This window comes from Lactuca virosa, chromosome 7, assembly GCF_052849685.1.
Source record: "Lactuca virosa cultivar CGN04683 chromosome 7, Lactuca_virosa_CGN04683_v6, whole genome shotgun sequence".
Lineage (NCBI taxonomy): Eukaryota > Viridiplantae > Streptophyta > Magnoliopsida > Asterales > Asteraceae > Lactuca > Lactuca virosa.
Genome location: NC_136432.1, coordinates 12734448 through 12749733, shown reverse-complemented (window position 1 = coordinate 12749733; position 15286 = coordinate 12734448).

Sequence of the window (15286 nt, the reverse complement as noted above, 5' to 3'; positions counted from 1 at the left end):
GACCTTTTCCTTGGAGCCATGCATGCTTTATGAAAGATTTATGCCATTTTTGGAATTAGGGTTGTAGATCTTGCTTTGGAGTGAGGTCCTAATGGATAAAGTTGGAAACTTTATCCATTAAGTCAATGAGAAAGATTAGATCTGAAGTTTTGAGCCTTGATCTATCAGGATTAAGCTCTTAATAAAGAATTGTAGAATCAGCCAGCAACCACGACATGGCCAATGACTTGCCATGACGTGGTGGAGTCCAACTTCATGTTTTTGTCCTGACATGCCCACAACATGGCCAAGGATGCCCACGACGTGGTGATTTCATGCATGTCGATTTTTTTTTCTGAACATGCCCACAACATGGCCAAGAGGTCTCCATGTCGTGGTTAGCGTTGACTCGCTTGACCGCTAACTTTTGTTGATCGTTGACTGCTGAATTTTGAACAGTTTGACTTGGGGTTAAACTTGGAGGATTTGGATTATTGATTGAGGATTTATCTCTTTTGATGTTAGTAGGTTCGCGAGATTGAGCAGTCCAAGGTGTGAGAGTGTTATTGTGCTTCTCAGGTTCGTCAGTTCAGATGAGTTTCTCACTATGCCACGTATCCCATTGTATATCCTTTGGATGGTAGGATAGGGGTACTATTAGAGTACAGTTATGCTAGTTGACTATGATAACTCCTTGTTATGCATGTGCAGTGTAAGACACTTTGCGTCATGGTATGTTAGATCGGTAGGGTCTTGCCTTGTGACAACCCATAAAATACGTCATCAATCGTAGTTTGTATCTAACGATGAAGAATGGGAATATAATAAGGAAGATATTGTAACCACCTAATATATGTCAATATATTCTGCTATCACCCTTAATAACGCCAAACCGTAGGCTCAAAAATAAGTGCGCTAAAGTCGCTTCACTTTGAGAGCAGGTTAACATATTTAGAATCTATAAGCTACCGCGATCCCATAAATATAAATTTTGCAACAATCCGACTCAGTATGGGTGAGATATGACTTTTGTAGTAAGTAAATATCTATCGTACTTTAGAGGTAACAACGACGAAAACTACAAAGATAATGGTTGACTTTTGGAAAAAGTCGACAACTAGGCGATCGTAGTACTACTTAAATAGGATTATGAAACAAATAACGCCTAAAACGGAAACCGTATGAAGGAGTTATGATTTTTATAAAATCATAATGGTAATAAAAATTAGTCGAAAAACGGAAGTCAAAAATAGCCAAAGCGACCAAAAGGAAAGTTGTAGAGAACGATGAGACCTACAAGGATATATAAGAGTCGTAGAAAATGGAGTTCATATGTGAGAGTTACAAATTTTCAAAGATTAGAAAACATCTTCGTGTGAATCTGCGCGCATCATGTGGCGTGCATTATGACACTCCGATCCTCCATGATACAGATGTGTGGCACCATGAGATAAGGACACGTGTCAGCATCAAGGTGGTTCACGCACACTGCACGACATGCATCTCAAAAATCCACTATAAATAGCAGAATTAGACTAATCCTCTATCACACCTCAAACACACCCGACTCTCTCTCAATGTCTGTGCAAATGACTCCCGAACACCTCTCGAGTGCTGGACCTCTCGGTTTTCTACCCTACATCAACGGTTTCATGAATTCCAAGCCTTTTCGGGGGGGGGGGGGGTACATGTTATAATGCAACTATACATAGTTATTACTAACTATAGTTAGATAGTTATGCTTGTAACATTAGCATGCTATTATGCCCGGTAGATACTCTGGGCAAACTTTATTAGCTAATATTATGCCTTGTTGTTATACTGAATCATAATGATAGATAAGATCATACCTAGTTGTTACGCTGGCTAGTTGCCAGGAAACGCAAATACTCTAGTCGTTATTATAGCCATCCTTTGGATAAGCTTAGTACCTAGTGGTTACTCTGCCCAAATATTCGGCTATGCAAACACACACACACACACACTATATATATATATATATATATATATATATATATATATATATATATATATATATATATAGATAAGATAAACAATATATATAATAAGTATTCACATATGAATACAACGAGAGTAACAACATGACCGACTAGGGGAGGCCCCCACAAAAAGAGTTAGATGAGACATGATTCATCAACATGCTGAAAGATTTCCAGCTAGCTCCCAGCCTATAATTGTTAAATCTCAAGTGAGCAGGATATATACATATATATATATATATATATATATATATATATATATATATATATATGAGATTGAAACTCCCACGTGTGGTTGATAGCTACAACCTGATGAGAAGTCAAAGCAAGCATAACTTTCTAAACACATTTGTGACGTCCGATGAAGCGTCATGGTTTTCGAGATCAACAGTCATAACTCGATTATAGGAACTCATCGTAACTTTGTTAAACTAAAAATAACTATCACAAGTAGCGATAGTACACTCAGACTTGAGGAAACGAGTTCAACTTTATCTATATTAAACTTAATCCTCAACTATTTAAGAAACGTCTCTAAGAGAGAAGTAGTAAACGCAAAACAATAAAGGAATACTAGGATAATATTACCCTAGTACCAACAATGGATTTTTAGAGATATTAACAAGAATAAAGAAGTAATATAATACACCTTCCTATCCAAAAATCCGGGATCAGATCTAGTTACTAAACTATCTGAATCCCAATACTACAATATTAAGAAATATTGTAATACATACTAACATAGACTAAGACCACAAAAAGAGCCAAATTAATAAACTCGACAAAGTATTTTAAAGTATACAAAACATGTGGACTCACCAACATTATTTTGGCCTTTTGAAAACTCACATGTATTCCTAGGTCACCAATGGAGATAGAGGAACTTTCATCAAAAGGTCACGAACGAATCACAGTCTACCGAAGAGTATAGTGGTCAAAGGCAAACCTCAATGTGAAAACCTTATCTATGAGCCAACATCCTAACGTCGCGCTGCTCTGCGTTTCTGCCGCCAGACCGAGGGTGTGACATATTGGTATCAGAGCATAAAGGTTATAGCGAATTAGTAATTCTTTAGAAAATACAACTACAACCTAGGGACATATACTCTATAAAGATTTGTCCTCAGATCTACAATTAAAAGTATTATAAAATTACACTACCGATAGACTACTTACGGGAGAGGTGACTAGTTTGAACTATCGATTGGGTTGTTGGATTTTAGAACGACTAAAGGGTAAAATGGTCCTTCCCACCGATACTTCTCACTTGGTTGATCCTTATTTGATAGTCTTGAAGTACAAAACCAAAAATTAATAAAATACACATTGAGATTTTCTTGAATTCAAGATTTTAGATCATATACCTTAAATAAGTTTTATAGTACATCGGTCAAGCCAAGACTAGACATAGAACTGATTAGCTATGTTTTATTTTATATAGGCCTACTGCACTACTAAACCTAAATATGGTAATTGATAGGATAAAAGCTTGAGAAGTCTAGAAAGCATAAAATAGATACAAGTGTAAGTGAAACCAACCAATAAATAATACCTACAAGTGGCCTATATTTACAATATCAAAAGTAATATATCAGAAAGTAGTCTAAAAAAAGGGGTATCTATACCCATACAACATAGCTAACATGTACAAAAAATAAAGAGTATCAAAGGTAGTCTACATACCCACGAGTAACAACAAAGAAAAGCAACTAAATATCCCTACCATAGTACTCCTCATCATCGTCATCATCATCACCATCACTATTACTATCGTCATCATCATCATCGTAACCCGAACGCATCCCAAATGTACTCGGTCCATCCCTTGGGTGAGGATGAGGAGGATAAGCTATCCTCCGCTCTGCAAGTAACTCCCCCATAACACCCATCATCCGTACATGATCCCAACGAACCTCCGACCTGGAATCATCAAACTCTCTACGCAGCTCATCCATACACCTAGAGAGATGGGATATGTCCATCTCTGGTTACGGACCTTGCTGAGCAACAGGGGGAGCACGTCGAACCCGCTGTTGACGACGGTCCTGCTCAAACTCCTGCTCTAACCGACACTCTAGATCTACCTAACGAATAGCCACGACAGATGTCGTGATCATTGCTATAATTTAGACCTAATGTATGAGATGTCAATGTTTATTAAGCAAGTGTAAGTAGTATTATACTTAATAGCTATCCATTTTGAATTCAAAGATTTATGATTTCCATCCTAATTCAATTAGAAAGCTAACCCATGCCAATGATGAGTGGTTGTCATGAAAACCATGGAATTTCGCCAATTTGAACATAAAACCTTTAATAATTAAATATGTTACTGTAGATTTCATATAACATACAAAAATTTATGTGTCAAATCAACATAAACTAACCATAGTATATACACACACATACTCACACACACACATATATATATATATATATATATATATATATATATATATATATATATATATATAATTGTAACATTTCAATAACATTATATACACAAGTTTATATATAAGTCATATATTATTTCCAAGGTCCAATATTAAACATGTAGAATGAATTTTGTCACTCATACTTGCAATACTCAAATTCCATACCCTATACTATGCTTATATATTTAAAATCCTACAATATATATATATATATATATATATATATATATATATATATATATATATATATATATATATATATATATATATAAGGGAAGACTCATGCGAAAATACAAATAATTTTCGAAAATGCAAAAACGAAAAGAACCTATGATATTGCGCCACCTCAACCTTATACATTTATTATATTTTTTTAAATATAAAAAGTTTCAAGGACATATGTATGTCATTTTCTCATATAACTACGTTTAAACTAACAAAATCAGTTTTCTTTTAAATATAAACCATAATATGGTTTACTTTCTGATATGTGGTTTACTACACGTTTTAATATTGAAAGTACTTTAATTTGCATTGAAATTTTAACCATCTTCCTTTAAACATATCTCAAGTAGACGATTATCATCATAAAGGATAAAGTTTATAGATAACATGTCTGCAGAAGGTCACAAACAACTTTTAACATTTTGTACAAAAAGTTTTTTGAAGAAAGAAATATACCAAACAAATATAACATGCAAAACAAATTATTTTATTAACAAACTTGAGATCAAATTGTGTTTCCATCAAATTGCAAAACAGAATGTCACCAACTATTTATAAAACCGAAAAACAATTACACAAACATAAAATTTTTATTTATAACTTGAAAAAACTTCAATAACTACAACAATAGACCAAATTATGTTTCCATCCAACACTTTAAAAGATTATACATGGCCCAAACTTCAAATGTGTTTAAGCTCCAAAGTCGGACAAAGTTATAGTGGAGATACGTGTTTGGTACGTAGAATTCTTTGTCCCCAGTAAAATATAAAATCTTCGACTATGAAGTAGAATATTATCTAATATCCATGTCGACATCACTTTCCTGCAAAGTGTAAAGGTAAAATGGATTACAATTGAGAAAATTAATGCAAAATATATTTTTGTTCAGACAATGGACATGAAAATACCAGGTCGGCAATGAAAGACTACTTCACATTCCTATGAATCTGAAGACAGGATATGAAACAGTCATAACAGTTTCAAGGCATGAGAATGTGAGATAGTTAAACATGAATTTTGTACTTGCTGAGCCAGCTTTCCCTTTCTAAGTAAGTGAAAGGAAATCCAGATAAGAAGAAAACAAATTCATGAAGCAAAAAAAAACTTCCAAAACAAACCAGCTGAAAGTCACAAAGTCACAGAAAATTATGATCAAATACTACAATTAGAAAAGTAAAAAAGGAAGGGGTCAGTAATCACCCTCTGTATATTGGTGTTAAACCATAAGAATTAATTTGTATTACAAGAATATTTCATAACTACATAAGATATGATAAACAATAAGAACCAAACTAATTTTCTATAAAATGTTGTGTTACAAGAATATTTTATGCCTACCTTTTTATCGGTATCATATACAAAATTATCAATTATCAAAGGCACATTAAATCAACCAACTTTACAAACCATTTATGAAAATATAAAAATATAATTCCTCATAATATACCCTTTCCTGGGTAGTTTCAATGTGTTTGAGGCGTTTAATAATGTCAAACGTCATAAACAAAAAATAGTGGGATAAGCAATCGATTGGAAGTATCGGTGAAGAAGCAGTCCGGTTAAGAGAGTTGACAAAATAACCTTTTAGAGGGGAAGTGATTTGTATACAACAAATTTGTCCATACACAACAATTTATGCTTTATGGATTTGTACAATACAAAACTTTAATGCACGTGTATGGAAAAATTTTGTTGTGTACCCTTTTTAGAGATAGAAAGAACCTTATCAAAGAAATACCTAGCCCTAGATCCTTTGATTATAAGGTCGTATTCTTCGATTGACCTAAAATCTCATTAATTTCTTCAACCTTCTTTACAATATTTGTTAGAATAGAACGCACCAAAGATGACTCAACAAATACAATTGATGCTTTTCTGCTTTGTCGACGATGGATACCTAATAATAAAAGTGTCAAACACCAAATCCAATCAATTGTTTATGCACATAAATATTGATAAAAACGAAGCGGTGATAGAGATAGAGAAGGAATATATTGATCTTAAATGAAGATAATTTTAAAAAATTACTCCTGAACATACGCCGGTTAGAAAAATATTAGATAACCTCCATCACAAAATTATTGATCTTAAATGAAGATAATTTTAAAAATTACTCCTGAACATACGCCGGTTAGAAAAATATTAGATAACCTCCATCACAAAATTACAATATTATCTTTTCAAATAAAATAAAATATAAATAAGAATAAAAGAACGTGTTTTGTCAACGAAAATACTCATATATACGTGCTTATCTCCTATTGGTTGTTTTCTTTTTCACAACTTCTTTTAATTTTTATTAGAACCCACTTTTATATATATATATATATATATATATATATATATATATATATATATATATATATATATATATATATATATATCATGGTTGCAGAAATCGGGATTAATCATGGATTAATCGCTTGGCGTTCTCCAACCGTCGAGGATTAGGGCATTAATCGGAAATTTAGGATTAATCGGGTATGGCGGGATTAATCGGCCTTGGAGGGATTAATCGGTCAACAAAAGTCAAAAAAGTCGAAAAAAGTCAAAAAGGTAAAAAAAATTAAAAAAAAACTTAAAAAAATTCAAAAAAATTTTAAAAAAAAATTCAAAAAACCATCTTTATTTTTACTCCAAAATTTTCAAAGTTTCAAAATTTCGAATATTATACCAAAATGTTCATATTTTCGTATTTCCAAATTTTCAAATTACAATTTTTCTTATTTTCTAATGTTTTTCTTAAGATATATTAATATTTAATTAATTTTAATATTTTATTAATAATAATATATGGTCCCCGATTAATCCCCGCCAATACCGATTAATCCCTTAACACCAGTCGACCGTCGAGATACCGTCGAGTGATTTTTACAACATTGATATATATATATATATATATATATATATATATATATATATATATATATATATATATATATATATATAAGTAGTACCAAAATACCTAAACTTATATGCATGTGTATGTATGAAAATAATAGCACCAATAATGAATAAAAATATCTAAAAATCAACCAAGTACTTGCATGATATGCTTCTCATCCCCCCATACTCCTTGTTCGAACTTCACCCTCACACACATAACCCACACATACACACATGATGAAATAAGACATGTACTAATCACTCTTAGATTGGATGGTACATTTTTTCCCCAAAAGTCTTATAAAATATGCATATAGATCACAAACGAATGCTCCAATCATACCTCACCTCACTCCTCCCTCCCTCTCTCTCTCTCTCTCTCTCTCTCTCTCTCTCTCTCTCTCCCTCACTTGTTCCCCCAGTCGCCGGAAAGACAAAACAGAAAACGGAGGCTGCTGCCTGCCGTTCCCGCCCCATCTCCTCTTCCTCTCACATCGAAAAGCTACGCTAAACCCCCCCCCCCCTAAACTCCATCATGGACATCTGAACCCTTCATCGAACGAAAATAGCTGTTAGAGGCAGATTGTTCGAAGAAAAAGAAGAGCCGACGAAGATCGCTGAATGCCTTCCTTCCTTGATTGTTTTTGCTCCAAACCACCTCCTTTTCACTCTGCATGCTTCAACCATTGTGTTCTAGGTGAGATTAACCTTTTTTTTATCAAAAAATGCTCTGAAAACCACCAAACAACGCCGCCAGGCGCCACCGTGGCCGGCAACGCGTGGAGCTCCGACAGTACTGTTCCGGCAGTCCAGTGGAGACTACGGTGAGTTTTTGTGACCCAAAATCCTTCTATTCAGAAAAAAATCTAGTGTCCGATTTCCTAATTTCACGACAAAACCCGACTCACGCGACTAGGGTGAGTTTTTATGGCCCTATTTTTATAGATTTCATGTTTGGGGGAGAATACATGTTGCATGTCGAAAAATGTTTGTGTATTATAAGTTCCATGCACAAAATAACGACTTACTTTGTTAATGTTTTGAAAGTTATGAAATAACAACCTAAAATAGTATTACTCATTTATAAGGCTAGTAAGTTAAGTAGGATGCTATTTATGACATACTTGAACTTTTTTACTTTATTTTAATTTTTTTTATCAAAAATGGTTAAAAAAGATAAGAAAAACCATAAACCATAAGTAGAATGCAATAATTATACATGTTAATATGATAAGTCGTAAAAATGATGATTATATATATATATATATATATATATATATATATATATATATATATATATATATATATATATGACATACTTTAGTAAGTTAGGAATGAATTAAAATATATAATTATGACAAAAAATGTTACTATGTATAAAAGGGAAGCTACATTGTCATAATTAGCGGAAAAACCAAGTTTATTTAAATATATAATTATTAGTTAAAATTATCAAAAATTAACTTTTCATATATAAGTTATGTATAAATGAATGTAAAAAATTTATTAATATGTTTTTATACTAATTATAAAAATATAACTCTTTTTTACTAAGTTATGGATTTTATTATAAAATAACCTGATTAACGTCAAGCCTTAAAAGTCGATATTTACAAAATATTGTGTAACACCCTTTTCGGAATCATTTTGTGATTCAGGGCCGTGGGCTGGAAGTCGACTGTGTAAAGGCTTTGGGCCTTAAGGAGGCGATGTGTAGACCTTTTGGAAGGAGGTAATGATGGTTATGAGATCTAAACCCTTGAATTGTGTTTTAGAGTCAAAGGGTAAAACAGGAAAAATCATAGGCCGGGTTCTTACATGAAATATGGATTTTTGTTCGAGAAGTTTTTGGTGCAAGATATTTAGATAATATTGTAGAGCTCTTCAATACCTTTCCGTGGATATAAAGATCGTCGAAAACAGAGTTTGAATGAAGAAGTTATGAACGTTTGAAGTTAGGGCGGTTTTGGGATTGAGCCGTGTATGCACGGCGTACTCAACTTGTATGCGGGGTGTATTAGGGCATCCCTAGTACGCTGGGCGTAATTTGAGTACGCATGGCATACACGATCAGTTCCCAAACCCTATTTGCGTGGTTTCAGCCCTATTTAAGCTCCTTAACTCCCCCAAACCCATTCCATTCTCAGCCTCCATCTCTCGAATACCCTCTCTTGTAACCCTAACCCTAGATTGAGACTTATGAGAAAAAGGAGGTGTTTTTAACAGCTTTGGAGTGTTCTTGGTGCACCTTGGAGAAGAAGGAACTCATTGAAGAAGTGTCGGTTGCATTGGAGCTTGCAGATCCAAAATTTGTTCACCTTGATCTTTCTTATAGAGATATAAAGTTTGAATCTTGATGATGAAATTGTTAGATCTAGCTAGTTTTGTGTGTTTTGAACTTTTGGTCACTTTAAGTGCATAAAGTTTAGATCTTGAAAGTTTGTGACCATGTTATGGATAAAGTTGGAAACTTTATTCGTCTAAACATCATATTGATTCATATTTGAAGGTTGGAGACTTGGGCTTAATGGATTAAGTTGAAAAAGATGCACTTTTGGTCCCTTTGAGACTTAAAGACTAGATCTTGTTTGTTGGGACCATTCTAATGGATAAAGTTGGAAACTTTATCCATTATAGAGTCATTAGCAAGGATAAAATGTGACCTTGGTCCCTAGTTTTCCTCCATGAATGGTCTTGGATGTCAATGGTCTTGGATGTCTTAATGGGTTTAGAAATTAGGTTTTTGGATGTTGAGGACTTAATAGCCATTCAAGACCATAAAGTTGGAAACTTTATGGTTAAGAATATCATTTGAGGGTTAGATCTGGATTTTGGACGAAAGAGCTTAAAGGATTAAGCTCTTAATGGAATGGGAGGATGGCAGTCGCGTACGCTGGCATACCAAAGGGTACGGTGCACGTACATGGTTAGCCCCTCGACACTGGTCAAACGTGTAATTCACCTTGCGTACCTATTGAGTACGCCCAACGTACTCACAGAGTTGACCCAATTGACTTTGACTTAGATTTTGACCATGAGTTTGACCAAGTTTGTCCTAAGGGCATTTTGGGTAATTTGATTTATAGTTTGAGATTTGGGTTCCTGTTAATTGTATAGGTGACCGGTAGAGTTAAATTTTAGAGCAGTGATCGGTGCAGCTATTCTTTCAGACTCTGAGGTGAGTTTTCTCACTACATCCATGGGTCGAAGGCACCAATGCCGACTGTAACGCCCGCAGATCCGGCCTAGTCAATTTAGAGACGATAAGCGTCAAAAATGAATTTTTAATAGAAGATTATTTAGAACAAATAATCTTAACCAAGTTATATTATATGTCACAAGGGTTCCGTACATATAATGAATGCTGAAATCCGAGTTATAACAAAGAAGTTATGACCCGTTGAAGTTTTACGGCAAAACCGACACGACACTGGGAATCGTAAAAAGTGAGTTTACGATAAAATACTTTCTAGCCTTAGTGATCTAAATTAAAGTCGTAGTATATGTTAAACCGAGAGTGTGCATAAAAAGAACGTCCAAATCTGACTTCGTATGAGGAAGTTATGATTTTTCTAAGATTTAGCATAGCAATGCACAACCCGAAATTCGAATTTTAGATCGGTCGAAATTTAGACAAAATAATCTAAACAAGAAATGAAGATATCGTTAATAGGAGTTAAACGATAAAAAGATAGTCGAAAACGGAGCTCGTATGCGAAAGATATGGACGAAACTTAGTCCCTACTCTTCAAGCGCGACGAATTCGATACAATTTTGTAAATCTGAGATAGAATGAGAATTAGCCGACGGGTTCTAAATGAAAGTTTTAGTACTCATAAAAAAAACACGTGGATATAAAGAACGTCGAGAATAGAGCTCATATGTTAAAGATATGGTCGAAACTTGATCCCTACTATTCGAGCGCGATAATTTCGACACAGTTTTGTAAATCTGAGATAGAATGAGAATTAGCCGACGGCGTCTAAATGAAAGTTGTAGTACTCGTAAATACCAACGTGTGGATATAAAGAACGTAGAAAATGGAGGTCGTACGCGGAAGATACGAACGAAACTTAGGGCCTACTCTACGATAAAACCCCTATAAATAAAGGGTGAACCCTTCATATTTTCTTCACATCATAAGACTTTCTTTCTCTCTCTAACTTCTATCTAGACTCCCATAACCCCTCTAAATACCTAGTAACCTCAAGTTGCTAGAGGAAAGACCCGGAGCGTCCGAAGGCTCCGAGAAAAAGAGCTTTTCGGCTTAGAAGCTCTGCTCCAGCGGAACCCGGTTTTTAGGAAAACTCGCTGTAAGTGAGATACGCCTACGCTACTTTCAATATAGTTTATATTTAAATATAATATCGTTATTATGAACCTATAAATAGGATTTATCAGTGATTCAAAGTCGTTATACTGATTAATCTACTTACGGGGATGATGTCTAGGCTGTGATTTAGTGAGGTGTTTAAAGTGGGATTTCCAAACAGTATACTTCGTATACCAAATGGACCCTACCTCCGATATGATCCTACCTGGTTGTTCCTTACTTGAAAGATCATGAAGTAGACTCTGAGTTAATGACGAATCTAGACTAATAATTAGTCGCAATAAATATTAGACTAAAATCTAGTGGTAATAATACTAGGTTTTGTCGAAGGAAATCATATTGTTAAGAAGTGAAGCACTGCTCAAATATCGAGTCGTCACTTTAACAAGTGAGTGCATAGTTACTTTCATCTTACACATAGATATGAATTATTTTATATAAATTACATGCTATGTGTGCATATTATCTATATACTTGTTATCTATGTTGGATGAACGATTTTATACATGTTTTAAATGATTTAAACTGTATATGTATTTTATATCTACAAAATATGTTGGGTAAAACATGGGTAGATGAATGATGAGGGATGAAAGTTGATATACAGGAACAATGGCAGTATGGACATAGTGCCCTATAGCTGAACATTGGCAACAATGGACCTAGTACCCTATAGATGAGCATTGGCAGATGCCCCATAATCTGTAGATGTTTTTGATCTATTCTAAACATCCTAGCAGCTGCGCTCTAAGGATAGTATTGGCAGCTACGCCTAATAGAGGACATCATAACCCTGGCATCCGCGGCCAAAGGACAATATTGGCAGCTGCGCCTAATAGAGAATGTCATAATTCTGGCAGCTGCGCCTAAATGATAATATTGCCAGATGTGCTTAATAGATAATATTGACAGCTGTGTCGTTGGCAATGATGGACTTCGTGCCTACTCCTTAGGACAAATCCTTAGGACTGAATGAGTGAATGATAAATGATTCTTAGGGGAGATCCTTAAGAAATAAAGATGATAATGGGGATGGGTAATTGGGTTGATTGTTTAATGATTAAACATAATTATATTATTGTGGGTTGAAAACCCTATGTACTCACCAGGTTTCTCAACCTGACCCACTCAAGTTTATTGTATCACATGTATCGATATGAAGTTACATTACACTGAGAGATTAAGGAGATGTAAATCACTAGTGTTAATGAATGTAAGTTCTGTTTATGCTTATGTTTCTATATTGACGATGACATCCCAAAGTTTTAAAATGAATAAAATACATTTCTTCAAAAAAATGCTTTGGTAACGTATTTATCATGTTTTCTGGGAATATAGTCCGCAACACTTTTCTTCAAAAGGATACTCTGATTTTTAAATAAAACATAAACAAATCGGTATTTTCTGACCGAGAAAATGAGGATGTCACAGTTGGTATCAGAGCAGTAGTTTAAGCGAACTAGAAATAAGGATTTATTTCTAGACTTAAACTTAGAATGATAAGCGATGATCGTGAGGAGTGTGTCTAATATATTTTAGGTAGTACACCTGAATAGACACGAGCACTAGCTCATTTAGGGAAGATGCGTAAATTGGTTTATATGCTAAATGATTTGTGATGCTTTATGATGCCATTACTTGATCGGATCTATGGTCTGTTGCCGACCGGATCTGGAAATTTTATGTGTTCAGATTTCTAAACGTTTAATTACGATATTAGAACTGGCATGTAACTTTTCGGAGTAATAAGGAGGAATACGCGTCTAAATATTCTCTATCTATATTCTCGTCTCGATACACTGAACGCATGCTTCCATGAACATAACGTCTTGGTGAAGACTCGTAGCGAATTGAATAAATGGAGGAAATGAGAAGGCTTACGATAGTGAATGATACCTATCGGAAGATATCGTAAGAGTGGTAACTTGCTTTTAGAATACGTCTGATAAAATAACGTTACGTATAGAGGAGTATGGTACGTACGAATGTACACATTTGATTGGCGGGATGATAGAACGATTGGTGTAATTCCTAAAGTTGTCCTATCGTCTTCTGTTTTCATCACCAACCGAGTGGAAGTAGAATTGTTGTTGAAGATATGCATGGAAGAAGTCCTAGTAGAGTCTAGGGAAATATTTATGATTATTTGGACACATTCGTATGCGTTAAATTGTTTTGTGCTTTTAAGAAATAAGAACTTGGGGACGGCGAGACTATACTTGGGACGAGTATGAATAGGTGTGAATGGTAGTATAGGCCTATACTACCGGAATCACAGGACTCACACTTGGATCAAGGAAAGTCACAAGGTTACCAAGAAGCTAGTAATTGATTCCGTTTTGTTCATGTATGTCATTACCATTGTTTTGGTAATGATTAAGAAGATGATTTTTATTTCGACCCTAGTGGTCATATCAAATCGAGTCCGACTAAGACGAGTATGTTACATGGTTCAGAGAACCAAGTCCGATGTCGCATCCGACTTAAGCCAGAAGATTGAAATGAAAGATAATCAAAGCAATCAGTAAAAGTATCACGATCGTTGTTAAAGAAGCTTTTAGCTAGAGGTGTTACATGCAAAGAGATGATTATATCACATTGGAACATGACGGAAGGTATAGTCTGTTCTGTAGTTCGACTCTAAAAGACCTGAGTCTAAGCAATGCATCATACGATGAGAGGTCATTAGAACGTGATCCATCGGTCTATTATGATAATCGAAGAAAGAAACTTATCTTAAGTTGTTAAGAATAAGAAGGAGTCTCTAATAAGAGCCGAGATTGTGACAAGAAGATCATGATTGAAAGCCTAATGTGAGATAGAGTGCGGGTGCAAGATCAAGCACCGCCTGCAGTCAAGAAGTCCAAGAGTCAGATACTCGTTCGAAGAAACATAGAGGTTACGGTTATTACCTAGGATGAAGAGATAACATATGAAATCATTATACAAGCCCTATTTCATTGATGATTCCGGGACGTAATCATCCTAAGGGGGAGATAATTGTAACGCCCGCAGATCCGGGCTAGTCAATTTAGAGACGATAAGCGTCAAAAATGACTTTTTAATAAAAGATTATTTAGAACAAATAATCTTAACCAAGTTGTATTATATGTCACAAGGGTTTCGTACATATAAAGAACGCTGAAATCCGAGTTTTAACAAAGAAGTTATGACCCGTCGAAGTTTTACGGCAAAACCGGCACGACACCGGATATCGTAAAAAGTGAATTTACGATAAAATACTTTCTAGCCTTAGTGATCTAAATGAAAGTCGTAGTATATGTTAAACCGAGAGTGTGCTTCAAAAGAACGTCCAAATCTGACTTTGTATGAGGAAGTTATGATTTTTCTAAAAATTAGCATAGCAGTGCACAACCCGAAATTTGAATTCTAGATCGGTCGATTTTTAGCCAAAATAATCTAAA